Raw genomic sequence first — 18,628 nt, 5'->3', positions numbered from 1 at the left:
TATTAAGGATGCACTCGAGGAGTGGAGACACTGGCTTGAGGGGGCTAAGTTTGTGGTCTCAATTCTCACCGACCATAAGAATTTGGCATATTTAGAGTCAGCGAAGCGCCTCAATGCCAGGCAGGCACGATGGGCTTTGTTTTTTGCTCGCTTTAATTTTTTGATAACATATCGCCCTGGGTCAAAAAACATCAAGGCTGATGCGCTCTCGCAGAGTTTTGCTCCAATCCAGGAGACCACCGAGGAGCCATTGCCCATTGTGTCCCCATCATGTATTAAAGTGGGCATTACCCAGGACCTCTTGTCATTAGTCCTTAGAGCACAGGAGCAGGCTCCTCCAGACCTTCCGGTAGGTCTTTTGTTTGTGCCTCCTAGGTTAAGACAGCGAGTGTTCCTGGAATTCCATGCCAAGAAGTCGGCAGGTCACCCGGGTATTGCCAGAACTCGGGAGTTGCTATCTAGGGTGGTGTGGTGGCCCTCGGTGGCTAGGGATGTGGATCAGTGGGTTCGGGCATGTGACATCTGTGCCCGAAATAAGACTCCTAGAGCGGTTCCTGTTGGCCCATTACATCCACTCTCTATTCCATCTAAGCCATGGACCCACATTTCAATGGATTTTGTGGTGGACTTGCCCAAATCCTCGGGGATGACAGCCATCTGGGTTGTCGTTGACAGGTTTTCGAAGATGGCGCACTTCGTTCCATTGGTTGGGCTGCCATCGGCCAGACGCCTGTCTGAATTATTTATGCTGCATGTTGTGCGCTTCCACGGGTTGCCACTTGATGTGGTCTCTGACCGCGGATCCCAGTTTGTGGCCAAATTCTGGAGGGCATTTTGTTCCGATCTCCAGATTTCTGTCAGCATGTCGTCAGGCTACCATCCGCAGTCTAATGGGCAGACTGAAAGGGTGAACCAGTCCTTGGAGCAGTTCCTCAGGTGTTATGTCTCCAAGTGTCAGACTGACTGGGTTGCTCATCTGTCCATGGCGGAATTTGCCTATAACAACGCAGCTCACTCTGCTACAGGGATCTCTCCCTTCCTTTGTGTGTATGGGCATCATCCTAAGGCCAATTCTTTTGACCCCCTGGACTCCATGCCTGGTGGTTCCTCTGTGGTTTCGGTCCTTAGAGGTATTTGGAGGAAAGTGAAGAAAGCCCTTGTGTCTGTGTCATTAGTGACCAAAAGGGTTTTTGATAAGCGGAAAAGACCCTGCAGCTTCAAATTAGGGGACTTCGTCTGGTTGTCTACCAAGAATTTGAAGTTGAGACAGCCATCTCATAAGTTAGGCCCCCGGTTCATCGGTCCTTATAAGATCACTAGGGTTATCAATACGGTGGCATTTCAGTTAGATCTACCCCGTTCTTTGGGTATCAATAAAACATTTCATTGCTCCCTTTTAAAACGGGCGATTAGTAATCCTTCTTCCAGTGGAAGACCTTCCCCTCTTCTGATACGTGGCCAGAGGGAGTTTGTTGTTGAAAGGATTCTTGACTCCAAGATGGTTCGGGGTCGGCTGTCATTTTTGGTGCACTGGAAGGGGTATGGCCCGGAGGAGCGGTCGTGGGTGCGCAGTTGTGATCTTCATGCCCCCAGACTGTTACGCTCTTTCTTCTCGCAGTTTCCCGATAAACCCGGTGGTAGGGGTTCTTTGACCCCTCATCAGAGGGGGGGTACTGTTAGGGTCTCCTGCTCTGTGCTGCCACGTCGTCATGGCAACCGGGAGACAAGTGCTAGCGGAGTAACCTGAGCGTAGCTGATACTCCGGTTCGGGTCTTTTGCTGTGCAGTGGTTACAGGCTCTGTGCACGGCAGGGGATCCGGTGCTGGTTTTTGTGCTCACAGTCTGTAAGGTCTGAGTGGGGCGTGGACAGCACCTGCTATATAAACCCTCTTCTCAGGTTAGGCAGATGCTGCTGAATCTTTGTTGGTTAGTCAGTTCCTGAAAGCTAGCTAGTACTGTGTAAACTTTGTATTTGTTTGTTGCTTACTGCAAATAGGCCTTGGGATTTGGTATTACACTCTGCCAATCCAGACCTAGCAGTAAGACTGGAGTCAGTCGTTTAACCTGCTGGGGTTCTTTTGCTACTCTGTGAACCTAGCAAGTTTGCGGCTGTATTCTCAGACTTGCCTGCCAAAATCCTTTCTCACTGTGCAAGGTGTTCAGGTGTCAGTTTAGTGGCAGTAAGCTGAACCAGTGCACTGCAAGTGAGGACTAGGATTGTGGAGACTCTCCTTGTGTCTATTATTCAATTTCTGACCAAGGAGTTTACTGCCACACCCGTTGGTAACCCTTTAGGGTTTTGCTGTTGCCCTTAGCAACAGCATTTCGGGTTCTCTACGTATTAAATCACTACATCTCGCTTCTTTCCATCTGAGCATTCCTAATACTAGGGAGACACCCAGTTTCTTAGCCTTTGGGCTTCTCTGTTCACTTTGTGTTTATTTTGTTACCCTATCACCTTCTGTGTATGTAATGTCATATTCCCCAGTCTGTCTGTGAGTTCATTTGTTTTGCATCCCTCACCGTTCAGACACCAGTACATTCCTGCTGGCACTGGTGTGCATAACAATGGGGCCTGTTTTGTTTCTTGACATGTGGGCGTGGTGCTTCCACCATGGTTACACGGCATACCCCCTGGGGTTGCATGTGAAGCCACTTCTACAAACTTTTCCAGGGCCACTTTCAGTTCCCAATCCACCCCTGCATGTGTGAATGAGCTTTGGTGAAAGATTCTCATGTTTTTTATTTTTATTTACATGCATAAAGCTTTGAATGGCTTACTGTAGGAATGATCACAGTGCATTCATGAACCTTCCACTGCTTGCTTTGAATACTTCTGTGAATATAAATATGAGTATAGGAAGCCAGTCCTCATATGGGTCAGTCATTGACAGTACATACAAATGAATGCATCATATGGTTGAAATCAACCTGAAGAAGTGGTCAGTGGACCACAAAATGCATCGCTTTATGCTCTGTAGCTGAGGAGTCCTATGTGATACCCCATAGTTACAGTGTATCAGTGTACCATGTTCTTACTGCAGATGCAGATGCCTACAGCCCCCTGGATGCAAAAAACTTAAGATAAACCTCAGGAGTCTCCAATTACAGGAGAGATGTGTGAAGCCATGGAAAGAGGGGACAAGAGCTGAACTGCCAGGAGGTAGTGGATGCAGTGAGCAGGGCCAGATTAACACTGCAGCTCCAGGCCCACTATCAAACTAGGCCCACTGCTCACAGGATCTGCTGTGCAGTTGTACACAGGAAAATGTATTTTTCCTGTTACAGCCTGCCAGAGCCATCTGACCAAGACTCCCCCTTCCTTTGGCGTAACTACTGTAGGTGCAGCAGCTATGGGGCCCGGTCTGCTTCCAGGTACCGCCACTCCCCCTGCACACTGCAGTAAGCATTGCCCAGCCTGGCCAGCTCCAGCAGCAGAGCAATGCTATGATTCACAGGTAAATAGGGCGCAAGTCCTAATGCTTATGCTTTAGTAAGATATTGTTCTCTCTCTCCCTATCCCCCTCCTTGACACTGTCTCTCTCTCTCTCCCCCCCTCTCACTGACACTCTCTGGCACTATCCTCCCCTCTATGACACAGTCTCTCTCTCTGACACTGTCTCCCCCTCCCTCCCTCTCTGACACTCTCTCCCTCTTTCTCTGTCACACTCTCAGATACCCTCTCTCTACACATCTCTCCGTGACACTCACTCTCACGCCCTTCCCTCCGTTTCGCTCTAGATCAGTGGTTCCCAACCTCAGTCCTCAAGTACCCCCAAACAGTTCATGTTTTCCAGGTCACCTAGCATTTGAACAGGTGTATTCATTACTCACTAACAATTTAAAAGACCCACAGATGGAGCAAATTATTTTTTTTTATTTGCAATCCTGTGAGGAGACCTGGAAAACATGAACTGTTGTGGGTACTTGAGGACCGAGGTTGGGAACCACTGCTCTAGCTCCTCTCCCGGACACCCTTTCTCTCTTCCCATGACACCTTTTCTCTCTCTCATTCCCCCCTTTTCCATGAAATCCTCTCTTCCTGTGACACCCCTCTCTCTCCTTCTCTATCTGTCGCCCCCTGACACCTTCTTTGTCTCTTTCCTGCTCCCCTAAGTGGCACTGTAGTGGCAACAGGGTGGGGGCCCTTTCAAGATTTTGCTATGGGGCCCACAAATTTCTAGTTAGGCCCCTGCCTCTTTCCCCCCCAGTTCAAACACTGTCATCAGGCATACTGTCACACAGACTCACAGTCACATGGCCGTGGCACGTAGCAAGACAGACGGGCTTTCATAGACTGACCCATCTCTACACAGCCTCATACTGGGGTCCGGACAGCCAGCGCTACCTATTTTTTAATGAAGCCTGCACTTCCTTCAAAACACTCTCACAGCAGAACAAATCAGCAAGCAAGGACTGCCAGTACCAAGAAACATGAATGTTTGGAACATAATCTGCACTGCATCAGATAGGAACGGACATTAAAAGCAGAGTGGCTAGAGAAAGTGTTCTGGCCACTGAACCTCAGCCCTGCAGCCTGTACATCCTCCTGGTGATGACCCAATTGCTTGCGGAGCCACAATCTCACACTGCAGATGGGTGAAAGAATACAAGAGTCTTAGCACCACCCCACCCACTGTGTCTGAAGAGCAGAGCATGCCACCACAACACTGGTCACACCCCCTGCGGTGGAACACAATAGGCCCTTTATAAATTTCAGCGCCAGGCCCATGCAGACTTTATGTTGCACTGGTCTGAAAGAATCACAACTCCAGCCCGCTCAGGAAGTGGAGCTTATCGCAGTCCGAGACGGGGCTTTCCCGGGGTCTGAGCTTTGGCAACAAAGGGGAGAGGGCCAGTTGCACATGGCTGCGGGGCTGGCGGAGGGCATAGGAGGAGCCTTGTTCGGGAGGAAGCAGGGAGGCATTTGCTGTTGATGAGTGATGACAGGAGAAACGTTTTTTTCTCCTGTCAACACTGGCTGCCTGTACAGCAGGGTACTTTGTGGGCCTATTTTTAGTGAGGGGCCTGGAGCTGCAGCTACATCTGCCCAATTGCTAATCCAGCCTTGCTTCGAACTACCCAAAACTCCGCTCCCATGCTATCCATGCCCTGTCCCTTGGCTCTCCATTCCTTCCACCTCCCCCTTACCTGGGAACTTTTAGACTGTTTGCAATATAATTAAATTATTCAGCATATTGTCATTTAAACCCCTGTCCATCGCTGCTGTTTTTGCTCATCTGTTAACATTTTTGGACTCAAGTTATGTTACAGTTTGACACTGTGGGCCAGATGTAATACCGCCCGAATCTGGTGGCCATGCAGGACGCTGGCCAAACTCTGACTTTTTGTATACAAGGCAAAACCATACCTTGTAAGTGATTGCCCCTTTGAAAAAAACTTCCAAGTTTGGCTGGCATCCCACAAGGCCGCCGAACTCAGGCGGCATTACATCCGGCCCTGTTTGTGCAATAAAAACCTATTGTTTTTAAATACCAGGTCATTGTCAGATAGAGGTCTTCTATAATGTTTAGCAAGGTGTGATACAATAATTAGGGGTATACTCAAACATTTCTATAAGACACAAAATAGAATTATATTTGAATAGTTGTTGAAAATTCTACAAACATCAGCACATATGATACAACACTGCTAATTTAACAATATAATCTGCAAGTATTGATGTAGTGTCTCCATCTAGTGGTACTGGGTGGAAGTTCTCATACTCTATGCTCTTAACTGATGATTTTTCCCTTCAAAACCGTTAACAATATTGTTTTTTAAAATTGATTTTATTTAATAAAGTTGAAAAAGTAATTTTTAAAATATTTAAACATTATATTATGCACATCTGTAAAAAATAGGATTTTGGTTACCTACCGGTAAATCCTTTTCTTGTAGTCCGTAGAGGATCCTGGGTCCACATTAGTACCATGGGGCATAGACGGGTCCACCAGGAGCCATTGGCACTTTAAGAGTTTGAGAGTGTGGGCTGGCTCCTCCCTCTATGCCCCTCCTACCAGACTCAGTCTAGAAACTGTGCCCGAGGAGACGGACATCTTCGAGAGAAGGATTTTACACAGATAGTGGCGAGATTCACACCAGCTCACACATACAAGGCACATCAAGCTAGCTAGCTTGAAACGCAGCAACCGCTGAAACATTACTTACCAAGTAACAATGCAGTACTCAACTAAAATGAAGTTGTACTGAACCAAATAATGATAGCAGGAAAACGAAGCGCTGGGCGGGCACCCAGCATCCTCTACGGACTACGAGATAAGGATTTACCGGTAGGTAATTAAAATCCTATTTTCTCTTACGTCCTAGAGGATGCTGGGGTTCCATTTAGTACCATGGGGATGTACCAAAGCTCCCAGTACGGGAGGGAGAGTGCTGAAGTTCCTGCAGAACAGATTGACCAAACTTTAGGTCCTCAGAGGCCAAAGTATTGAACTTGTAGAACTTAGCGAACGTGTTCGAGCCCGACCAAGTAGCTGCTCGGCAAAGCTGTAAGGCCGAGACAGAGTAGAGTGGGCCTTAACCGATTTTGGATGCGGCAAGCCTGCTGTAGAATAAGCATGCTGGATAGTAAACCTGATCCAGCGAGAAATCGTCTGCTTAGAAGCAGGACACCCAACCTTGTTGGGATCATAAAGGACAAACAGAGCGTCCGACTTCCTGTGATGAGAAGTTCTCTTCACATAAATCTTCAAAACCCTCACAACATCCAAGAACTTTGAGGTAATTGAGTCAGTAGCCACTGGCACCACAATAGGTTGGTTGATATGAAAAGCTGACACAACCTTTGGAAGAAATTGCTGACGCGTTCTGAGTTCAGCTCTATCTTCGTGGAAAATCAAGTAGAGGCTCTTGCAGGACAATGCCCCCAATTCGGACACACGTCTAGCAGATGCCAATGCCAACAGTGTGACCGCCTTCCAAATAAGAAACTTGACGTCCACCTTCTGTAAAGGCTTGAATCAATCCGATTGCAGGAACTGCAGCACCACATTAAGGTCCCAAAGGCACGTAGGAGGCACAAAGGGTGGTTGTATGTGCAGAACCCCTTTCAAGAATGTCTGAACCTCAGGGAAAGCAGCCAGTTGTTCCTGGAGGAAAATGGACGAGGCCGAAATCTGGACCTTTATGGAGCCCAAGCGTAGGCCCACATCCACACCTGCTTGCAGAAAGAGGAGAAACCGTCCCAGATGAAACTCCATCATAGGAAACTTCTTGGATTCACACCAAGACACATACTTTTCCAAATCCGATTGTAATGTTTAGACGTTGCTCCCTTCCTAGCCTGTATCAGGGTAGGAATGACCTTGTTCGGAAGCTAAGATCTGACATTCAACCTCCATGCCCTCAAACGTAGCCGCGGTAAGTCTTGATAGGCGAACGGCCCCTGTTGCAGAAGGTCCTCGCGAAGAGGAAGAGGCCTCGGATCCTCCAGCAGTAACTCCAGAAGATCCACGTACCAAGCCCTTCTTGGCCAGTCCGGAGCAATGAGGATCCTATGCACTCTTGTTCTTTTTATTAGTTTGAGGATCCTTGGGATGAGTGGAAGTGGAGGGAACACATACACTGATTGGAACACCCATGGAGTTACCAGTGCATCCACTGCTTGTGGGTCTCTCGACCCCCGAAGCTTCTTGTTGAGGTGAGAGGCCATCATGTCTATCTGAGGTACGCTTGCCAGTTGTCCACTCCCGGAACAAAGATTGCTGACCGCGCCACCGCATGCTTTTCTGCCCAGAGGAGGATTCTTGTTACCTCTGACATTGCCGCTCTGCTCTTCATTTCGCCCTGTCGGTTTATGTAGGACACTGCCGTTACACTGTCCGACTGAACCTGAATGGCCTGATCTTGGAGAAGATGTGCAGCTTGTAGAAGGTCGTTGTATACGGCTCTTAGTTCCAGAATGTTTATCGGAAGGATGGATGCCAGACTTGACCACATTCCATGGAAGTTTTCCCCTTGGGTGACTGCTCCCCAACCTCTGAGACTTGCATCCGTGGTTAGACTGATCCAATTCTGAATCCCGAACCTGCGGCCCTAGATAACCTAGATACAGAAACGTCTACTATAGGGGTTTTTTCCCACTTTTTTCTGTCCTCTTCAGGGAAAGGGAAAGCAATGAGAACCCTTTTTGGGATCTGGAATTTTTTCTCTGGGTTTTCCCAGGATTTTCAAACAAAAAGAGCCGGGAAGGTAAGCGAGGATTTCTTACTTTCAGTAAAATAAGATTCCTCTACCTGCTCAGGTACCTTTTCAGAAATATGTCCCTAATGGCTTCAATCATTAGTTGCAACCCCTTAGCAAGTGATGCATCTGCCCCTGCATATCCAAATCCCCTGTATCAGAGTCGGTGTACGTTTTTGTGGGTACGTAAGGGGGGTCTTAGATGAAGCAGTGGGGGCTGATTATGACAAACCCTCCACAGATTTTCTCAAACACTGCATTTCTTTCTCAGTATGTAACATCCTTGATGTAATCTGGATTATCATTCCCCTTAAAGAATCCACCAATGGGGGTTCTGATTCAGAATGCTGGGAAAGTACATTGCAGTCTTGAGTACAAGGAATAGACTCTTCAGGAGAAGATGAACATTCTGCAGCACAGGACACAGAGTCCTTAGACATGGTAACGTTAGCTATACACACACAGGAAAATGTCAGTTTCCCCCCAGAGTACCTTCAGAGAGTCACGGAGTATAAGGAGCCAGCCAAACAGCGCCCCTGTGGGCAGTTATTATGATAAAAGCCTGGCGCTGACTAACCTTAATAGGGTAATCAGTACTATAATTACCCCCCCCCCCCCCCGTCTATAACACCCTGGTACCGCAGAGGTATGCAGGAGTTATGTGGAGGGCAGCACTCCCTGTCAGCGTCCTGTTCCTATATATCTGCAGGGAGAAAATGGCGCTGGTGAGTGCTGGATCCGCTATGAGAAGCCCCGCCCCCTGTAATGGCGCGCGGTTCCCCCACAAATTGTATTATACTGGCCTGAGGATTTTGTTGCTAACAGCGGGATTAGGCCCTGTTAGCTGCTTGACCAGTGTAGGGTATCAGCGCTGGCTCAGGACGACCCCCAAAGCACCTACACTGTGTGTTGCTGAGCTTTCCAGGAGCGCAGCTTGCCAAGAGCTGCGCTCCCACCCTTGTGCTGCCATTCCCGCCGGCGACCAGCTAACTGGGTCTCCGGCGCTGTACTCACCACTCTTCTTTCTTCTGGCTCTGTTAGGGGGTGGCGGCCGTGCTGCGGGAGCAGTCGCCTCGTGGGCTTGTGATCAGCACCCTCAGGAGCTCAGTGCCCTGTCAGCGGAGTAGAGAACCATTAACTTCAACAGTTGGTTCCTACTTCCCCCCCTAAGTCCCACGAAGCAGGGAGGCTGTTCCCAACAGACTTCCTGTAACCTAATTTACTCTAGAAAACAACAAAACTAAGAAAACTGCTAGGAGCTCCCCTAGCTGTGACCGGCTACTCCGGGCACATTTTCTAAACTGAGTCTGGTAGGAGGGGCATAGAGGGAGGAGCCAGCCCACACTATTAAACTCTTAAAGTGTCAATGGCTCCTAGTGGACCCATCTATACCCCATGGTAATAAATAGAACCCCAGCATCCTCTAGGACTTAAGAGAAAACAGCACAGCAGTGCCAGGGATGCAGTGTGTACAGCGTTGGCAGCAGCATGAAACAACCCCTTGACAACGAGCAGGTACAATGCCAATTTTAACTAAGTGAGGAACGGTGCTAGGTGCATTACTGTGTGGGACATAATAAGGTGCAATGGGCATTACTGTGTAGGTCTTAATATGGTGCAAGGGGAATTACTGTGTAGGACATAAGGTGCAATGGGCATTACTGTGTGGGTCTTAATATGGTGCAAGGGGCATTATTGTGTGGGGCATATGGTGTAAGGTAGTATTTTCCTGGAAGACTACACCCCTTTTTCCAGGGGGGCGGCATTCCCCCCCCCCCCTCCATATCTATTAGGGGCAGGGGGCTGTATGGGGTGAATTTTTTTGTGTTCAAACTAGGAGCCAAATTGGCTAGAAACAGCCCTGCTGATAAGGACTCACTCAATAGAGTAAGAGTATTTTATTCAAAGATACAAAGGTTTTAGGTATAAGAAACCATCCTAAATATGACCACTAACAATTGAATTCCCCACCTGAATAGATGGATAGATACAGCTATTTATATTGAATATAGGACACTAATTAAACTGCATCCTTAAACTAATATAATAAAGTATCCCTTTTAGCAGGGCTAATATCCCCCCTTAGAATGTTTAATAACTGTTTCTAAATCCTTCTGTATTTAATTTGCATACATTATACTACTTTTACGCCCCTTCTTTGGTGGTATTCAACAGTTGATAGTTACCCAATAGACACATTCACATAACACACTCAAACAAGTAATTATTTACTTCTATTAAGTTATGCATTGTAATATAAATGCAAAAGTCAAATAGTCTGGCAACATAAGTTTGTTGGTGTACATAGAACTCTAACACCAGCATACTGAACTTTTGCTTTTAAACTGTTTTGACATTTCAGCCTTTCCTTTAGTCTACAAGTTACCATTTAGTGATGAGCCTTAATATCTAATTTAGTTGTATTTCCTGGAAGGTTGTAGATAACGCTACTTGGATTAGTCCTCTTATAAAGTATCTCATACTATACTTTCTGTGGCTTTGTTTTGTATTGACTGTACTGCAGTTATCAACACCTCACTAACTCCTCTTATGTTGCAGCAAGCAATATGGAAATGTCAGTCTGTTTGGACTTCTAAGCTTATAACACCATCAATTATATACTACTAGCTTATTGGATACCAATTAACTGACGATTCCTTACCCCCCCCCCCCCCCCCCCAAAAAACAAAAAACAAAAAAACAAACCGCTCAGAAATTGTTGGGTTTATTTTATTAGTGAATTAGGTGAAGAACATGAATTTAACCTTATCTCCCCCCCCCCCCCCCCCCAATTTTTTTTTTTAAATAAAAAAAAAAAGAATAATTTTTCTCAAACATCGGATGAGAAGATCAGTAACATAGCGACGTTACTTTTGTCAAAGTCGAAAAATATTGCAGTACACACATCACGTACAAACCACACACATATGGCCTCTGCGCATGTACTTGTTCTGCCGTGCGTGCACATATCCGCAATTTGCGTATGGTCGCTCCCGCGGTCCTGCGCATCAGCGCGTGGTATGGGTATTTACGGTAGAGTTTGTGAACGCATGGAGAGCTATCAAAACACATTACATATTTAATCCAAATAGTGCACAATGTACACATAGTCCCCCTGCACCACATATGGAATAAACAACAGTTTAAATGGTTTCAGAACAAAGGGATTCGCCTTTACAGAATAGGAGGGAACAGAACAAGGTCATAAGGTGGTGTTTGGTATCCAACTGTAGGGTATTTTAAGGGTATCATGCCGGTGTTGGTTTGAGGAAGATCGCATGTTCCAGCGGATAGTTATGTGCAGAAGCAGAATATAGATATAAACTGTATTTACTGTACATTATGTATGCGGCGGGAATCCAGAGGAGACCACCCACAAGAGCAGTTGGGAAAGACATCACCTGCCTGTTCAAACCGACCTATGACCTCTCCTGTACTGTAAAAGTGCATTCCTGTGTCCAATGGACAAAGGGATTACAGTATCTTTTGTATTGCTTTTGGAAGAAGTGTAGAAAGAGAGCATGCTTCTGGCCTGGTGAGACACAAGACTCACAAAGTTATCTATTTGATGACCGAGGACCGGGCCGGGAAGCGCAAGCGAATCTACTCAAGTATGTACCATTGAATGTAGCCATTTACTCTGTTATATTGTATTGTATTATTTGTATTGTAACCCCCTTTCAGCAATAATCCACTGTGGTGTCAGAACCCAGCGGTTAAATCACAATTGGTGTCGTGTCTTCATTGCCCTGCTAAGGTTTAAAGTGTTTTATCATTGCATTGCATTACTGTAAAGGTTTAAAGTGTATCTCTGGGTGTGTGCGCGGTGTGTACTTTGTACCCCCAGCGCGGCATTTGTACGCTAAGTCCGTACAGTGATACGGGACTCCGTACGCAGTGTATAAAGTACGTAGCGTGTGTACTAAGTTTAGCGGCCGCAGCGGCTCCATGGTAAAGTGTATTCTAAGTGTGTATAAGGTATAGCTTTCTTTCCTGTAAGATAATCGACATTATCACTTTTCACACCCAAGACAGCTGGCAGGTACACAGGAGGGGGGCTGGGGTGTTGGTTTACACTTTCCCAGCGGCTGCCATTGTCTACAGGGTGTGGATCCTGCCGTACTGACCGATGAGTAATGATCAGCAGCACTGAGGAGGGGGCAGGGAGGCAAAAGGACCTTCCGGTTCCTCTGACAATTCCCTCCGCTGCTACTATCTCTTCCCTGGCGCTGCAAACACTATCTGACTGGTCGCATCCTGTGTGATCAGGTCAGATAGAGCACTTGCTGGTGTGGTTGCATCTTATGCAACCATGCCAGGCAAGTGGTTAAAAAGAACTTATTTTTAAATGTAGCCTCTGCCACACTTATCAAATTTGTTACTAGTGTAATGGAACAAGATTTATGGTAATTGGACTCTCAAGGTAAAAAAAAAACAAAAAACACTCCTATACATATCCTTCGCTTCAAAAGGATTTGCTGTTACTCAATGTATGGACATGACAGCTCACTGATTAATCTCAGGGCTGTTTCTAACCAAACACACAACAAAAATGCTGAAATGGGCATGGTCTTGTAGGAAAATACTACATTAACTATATTATGCCCCCACTGTAATGCCCTTTGCACCATATTACGCCCCACTGTAATGCCCCTTGCACCTTATTATGCCCCACAGTACTGCCCCTAGCACAATATTATGCCCCACCCACCATACCTCAATTAGTAATAATCACAATGCCCCTTAAAATTTGCACTGTACCTGGTCCTGCTCATTGTTAGGGGTTGTTTCATGCTGCTGCCGCCGCCATATTCCCGGCACTGATATGTAGTTGCCTGCCTCCTCCCTCTGGGCTGCGTCTAAATGTCGCTCTCAAAATGGCCACCACCTCCTCTAGTATCCATAAAAAACTGTCCTCGGCATAATAGCAAGCACACATTATAAACCAGGCAAGAGGAGGGTGATATGTTGTCTGTACCATTATTCATAAAGTCCAACACCCATGATCTCGCCAAAGACGCCTAAAGGAACTGCAAGAAGTGACAATGCTATGCCTTCAGCAAAGAAGTGGTGATCAAGTGTAGGGAAACTTCCTACCCCACACTGACCTACAGTAATGCAGCTTGAGCCACAGTTGGCTGGAGTGTGAAATAGTAAAAGATATCTGAGGGAGTAGAGAAACTAAGTGAAGGATAGGACAGTATAAAAGAGCACAGATTGATAGGTGGAAGGAAGGTAGCAGGATATGTTAGAGTAAATCCTGTGCTCACTTCAGGTCTACAGTGCAGCGATGCAAAGGCAGAAATGTACAAAAGCACCATCCGAGGGCCACCAGACATCCACAGCTATAGAAGTTCAAATCCGGATAAAAATTTAGGCTAGAAACACAAATCTTTATTTTAAAAGTCATCTGTAAACTAAAATACTGAAATAAACCAGCATTCGATTTGCCAGAAAATCCCATTGGGGTAAATCATATAGGTGAGTAAGGAACATACACGTCCGCCTCATTACTTAGGGAACATATATTATTATATTCAATAAACTCAGAAGAACACTGGGTCAAGAAACAAGGGTGAACGTCAATCGAAAATAAACTTACATTGGTTTTCTGTCACTCATACCCATAACAGTTTCTTTCACTTTTTCAGGAATCGGATTATCCACACACAGGGAACTTGAAAAAGGCTTTTTATTACTTTAAAAAACTGGGTTTAAAACATCTTCTTCCAACACAAAGTCCAGTAAAAAAATAGAACAATAAAAGAATGCCTGCAAGTATATTTATCAGTGCTCCGATATCAAATGGGTTCCTAACAAAGAGAAGGATTTTGGCAACCCTCTGCAGCGGTTAGTTACCTCACACTTCTCTCCGTCTGGTTCCCAATGAAGCGTTCAGAGCACTGGAGGCACAGATGATCCACAGCAGCACGGCACAAAGCAACGCGTTTCAGAGCTAATCTGCCCCTTCGTCAAGCTTGTGCTGTCTGCTCTGTAAACAAGGTTTTTAAATGTGCTGTGATCCCTCCCGTCATTTTAAGATAGCCAATCCCCTGCCTCCAATGATAAACAGTTTCTTTTAAGCCAAACGCAATAATCCTCCACAAATCCAATATAAGCAATACAAAAACAGTAAAAGACAGTGTATAATAACATTGCCAAACATTAATCTATTGAGCAGGGTGATTTGCCAACTACTTAACATATGTCTGTATCGATCGAAGGAATTTCACTCCTCCACATCTCACGCTGATTTTCCTTTCAGCGGCACATGTGGGGAAGGCTACACTTTAAACGTGTATTCTAAATAGGTGTATCTAATTGCACACAAGTTTATACTATATTAGTAGGCTATCGTTGTAATGTGGAATCGGACATTGTTCCCGTAGTGGCTCATTCCTGGCTCATTACACGCAAATATATTCTATTAAAACAATACACAGCAAATATTACATCCACTTAAGCATGCCAATCAACCACACTAATTAGATCTATTTATACAGACTAACAATCCCAATCTTTTAGCGCACGTAATTTTAAAGGAGGTGCGGAAACTTGTGTGCAATTAGATACACCTATTTAGAATACACGTTTAAAGTGTAGCCTTCCCCGCATGTGCCGCTGAAAGGAAAATCAGCGCGAGATGTGGAGGAGTGAAATTCCTTCGATCGATACAGACATATGTTAAGTAGTTGGCAAATCATATAATATAAAAAGTAAAGGAGCGCTTGATATATATAAATATGTGTGTGCGCAAAACCTGTGGAAAAAGGAAGGATTAGTAAAATGTTTACAGCCCTTTTTGGACTTTTTGGGATTGGATTGCAGTTCAGCCAAAGAAAACCAGGATAATTATCTACCCCTATCTAAATACTTGTCAGTCCATAAGTTGTTAATAACCGAGTTTGTATAAGGAGTATCTTACCCCTGCTCGTCCTTGCTTTGGACAACGGTCCCGGCACCCGTAACTCACGTTGCTCACTCTCCACTGTTGTTAAATAGGTGGATGACGGATGGCCGCTTTGTTAATCAGCGGCTGTGCGGCTGGCGGCTTTAATTAGTGGCTGACTGGCGGACGTCTGGCCGCTTTGTTAATCAGCGGCTGGGCGGCTTTGATTAGCGGCTGGCTGGCTGCTGGTTCCCTGTCCGTGTTGCACAGTCTGATTTTCCAAACTCAGTGCACAGTGGGGGTTCCTTAGTGTATAATCCAACGCGTTTCAGGCGTAAGCCCTTCATCTAGGATAGCTGGTGAACATCCTCAATCCCTTTTTATAGGATAAAAAACTTTATTAAAAAACGGAAATGCAATTTAAAACAGGCGGTTACCATGTGTCCTAATTTCTGTTAGGAGTAATAAAGAGGGCTGTCCTTCATATTACTTTTTTCTTTTGAAGTTTAAATGGTTTTGCGCAATTCTAATAATATGCATCATATATTTACACTGGTTTATAAAAAAGCATTAAGTTCTATATCAATGTTTAAACCCTTGGGAGTTAACGTATCCATAAAATAAATCCATTTTCTTTCCTTTTGTCTCAAAATTTGTGATATATCACCTCCTCTCCAATTATTTTCCACCCTTTGTATGTCCATAAATTTTAACTTTGATGCATCTTTATTGTGACAGTCTAAAAAATGTTTGGACACACTGTGGGTCTCCAAGCCTTTTTTAATATTTAGTATATGTTCAGATATACGATTTTTCAATTTTCTTTTAGTTTGACCTATGTATTGGTGTCCACAAGGGCACTCTAACATGTAGATTACTTTTTCGGTGTCACAAGTGATTCTACTTTTTACATCAAATTATTTTTTTGTGATATTAGATTTGAATTTCTTTATGGGCTGTACCGATGTTTGTTTGGTTGTCTTACATGCTATACATTTTAAACAGAAGAAACTTCCATGATTTTCCTTCAATTTGCTATTTTCAGATGGTACATAACTTCTAACAAGGCTCTGTTTTAAGTTTTGTGCCTTTTTGTATATGATCTGTGGTTTATCTTTGATTAATGGTTTTAATTTGGTGTCTAATTGTAAAATATGCCAATGTTTATTTATGATTTTTTCAAAAGCTTCATGCTGGCATTGGGTGGCAAATCACCCTGCTCAATAGATTAATGTTTGGCAATGTTATTATACACTGTCTTTTACTGTTTGTGTATTGTTTATATTGGATTTGTGGAGGATTATTGCGTTTGGCTTAAAAGAAACTATTTATCATTGGAGGCAGGGGATTGGCTATCTTAAAATGACGGGAGGGATCACAGCACATTTAAAAACCTTGTTTACAGAGCAGACAGCACAAGCTTGACGAAGGGGCAGGTTAGCTCTGAAACGCGTTGCTTTGTGCCGTGCTGCTGTGGATCATCTGTGCCGCCAGTGCTCTGAACGCTTCATTGGGAACCAGACGGAGAGAAGTGTGAGGTAACTAACCGCTGCAGAGGGTTGCCAAAATCCTTCTCTTTGTTAGGAACCCATTTGATATCGAAGCACTGACAAATATACTTGCAGGCATTCTTTTATTGTTCTATTTTTTACTGGACTTTATGTTTTGGAAGAAGATATTTTAAACCCAGTTTTTTAAAGTAATAAAAAGCCTTTTTCAAGTTCCCTCTGTGTGGATAATCAGATTCCTGAAAAAGTGAAAGAAACTGTTATGGGAATGCGTGACAGAAAACCAATGTAAATTTATTTTCGATTGAAGCTCTCCCTTGTTCTGAAAAGCAAAAGAAATGGTTGTGAACGCGGGACTGAACTGATATGTAAGTTCATGTCCTAAAGTTTCGTTGTGTTTGTTGATAAAGTGAGTGAATATATCTGGATGTGCAAGAAGCCGGTATCACTCCAAGTTTTAGGTTTATATTTACACTGAAATTTAGATTTAATTTTGGACACACCCCACCCAAATCTAATTCTCTCTGCATGTTATATCTGCTACACCTGCAGTACAGCATGGTTTTACAAAGATGCACAATTACTAGTTTTTTCTTGCTTTATCCCCAAATCTGAATCAGACCCTGAGTGCCCAGAAACAAATGCGAGTAGCTACCTTAAGTGAGTTGTCCATATCTGTGCGCCACACTGTCCTCATCTACCAGCTTGTGAAAGTAGCCATCATCACTATCACATATTGGACAGATCTCCGTAAGTGCAGAGCACTGAATAGTCCACAATTCTATATGCACATAGGACACATGCCACATGTTACTGTAACTCTCAGTTGCACCCACATACTAAAAGGTGGAAATGCATACAGTATGATGCTGAATCACCTGTATGTGCTGTTATGCAGGTACCAATGCATGTTCAGTTGCTAAAAACTACATGCAACCCTGAATCAGGCAGTGTAAGCATTTCATTAAGACAGTTTGTGCAGGGAACTGCATATACAAATTACTGAGACTTATGATGTAATGTGACTGGCCTTAAATAAATAGGCTCAGCAAAGGGATGAGAAAACCCTCAGTGATTAAGATAAACTTAGAAAGAAAACTTTTATATTCACATTATTCATGGTATGAAGATACAGTTGATCGTTAATGGTAAGCTGTATAGCATACCTTGATCCAAATCTTAAATAAATTCCCTTTCTTTCTTACACATCACGTCTTCCCCAAAGAAGAGTTCTTACTTTTAAAGATTAATTTCTGGGTTGTTTCAACTGGGGATTTTGGGGAACATCACTACTCTCTGCATGGGGGTTGGCATCACACTCTTGTTTCAGCTCACGGAGAGTAGCCTCTACAACACAGGTGGGCTATAAGTGGTCCTGCAGCTGCTGTTGAACTACACCCCCCAGCATGGCCTGATGGTAAAACTGTGGAAGGGTATACTGGTATGTGTAGTCCCACAGCAGCTGGCATGCCCCTTTTTCTCACCCATGCTCTACAAAATAGTGCCCAAATAGAGTACAACACTTGTACATGACTACACTGAAAGCTAATGGCTAAAACTAACCCATATAAACATTCTTCCTGGAACTTGCCCACATAGATATCAGATAAAATAGTATTCACAGAGTAACTAAATGCCGTACATAAAGGGACTTTTCTAAACCTGGTATTCACATGAGAATACAGAATAACTTTTGTGCTGCACTGTGATGTTGTACATGAGGACAACTGCAGTCCCATGTCCAGCAACTATTTTGTGTGAATAACAGCACTTCCATGTTCTGCATGTGTCTTTTTCTATACACAGAGTTGCAGTATTATGGGGGAGGGATTTTTCCATTGGCTCCTGCTGTAAAGTATGCACAGCCGTTTGTTTCAGAAATTTCTGCCACATGAATTACCTTCTGGACATGAGTGGTGTGATAATGTGGTCAGCAAGAATACTCCTTAGTAGCAGCTTCTGGAGGAGTATTACTTGATAGCTAAGCGGTCACGAATATTACCAGTTATTGTATAGCATCATAGTT

The sequence above is a fragment of the Pseudophryne corroboree genome, chromosome 4, assembly GCF_028390025.1.
Source record: "Pseudophryne corroboree isolate aPseCor3 chromosome 4, aPseCor3.hap2, whole genome shotgun sequence".
Lineage (NCBI taxonomy): Eukaryota > Metazoa > Chordata > Amphibia > Anura > Myobatrachidae > Pseudophryne > Pseudophryne corroboree.
This window is presented reverse-complemented; position numbering follows the sequence as displayed.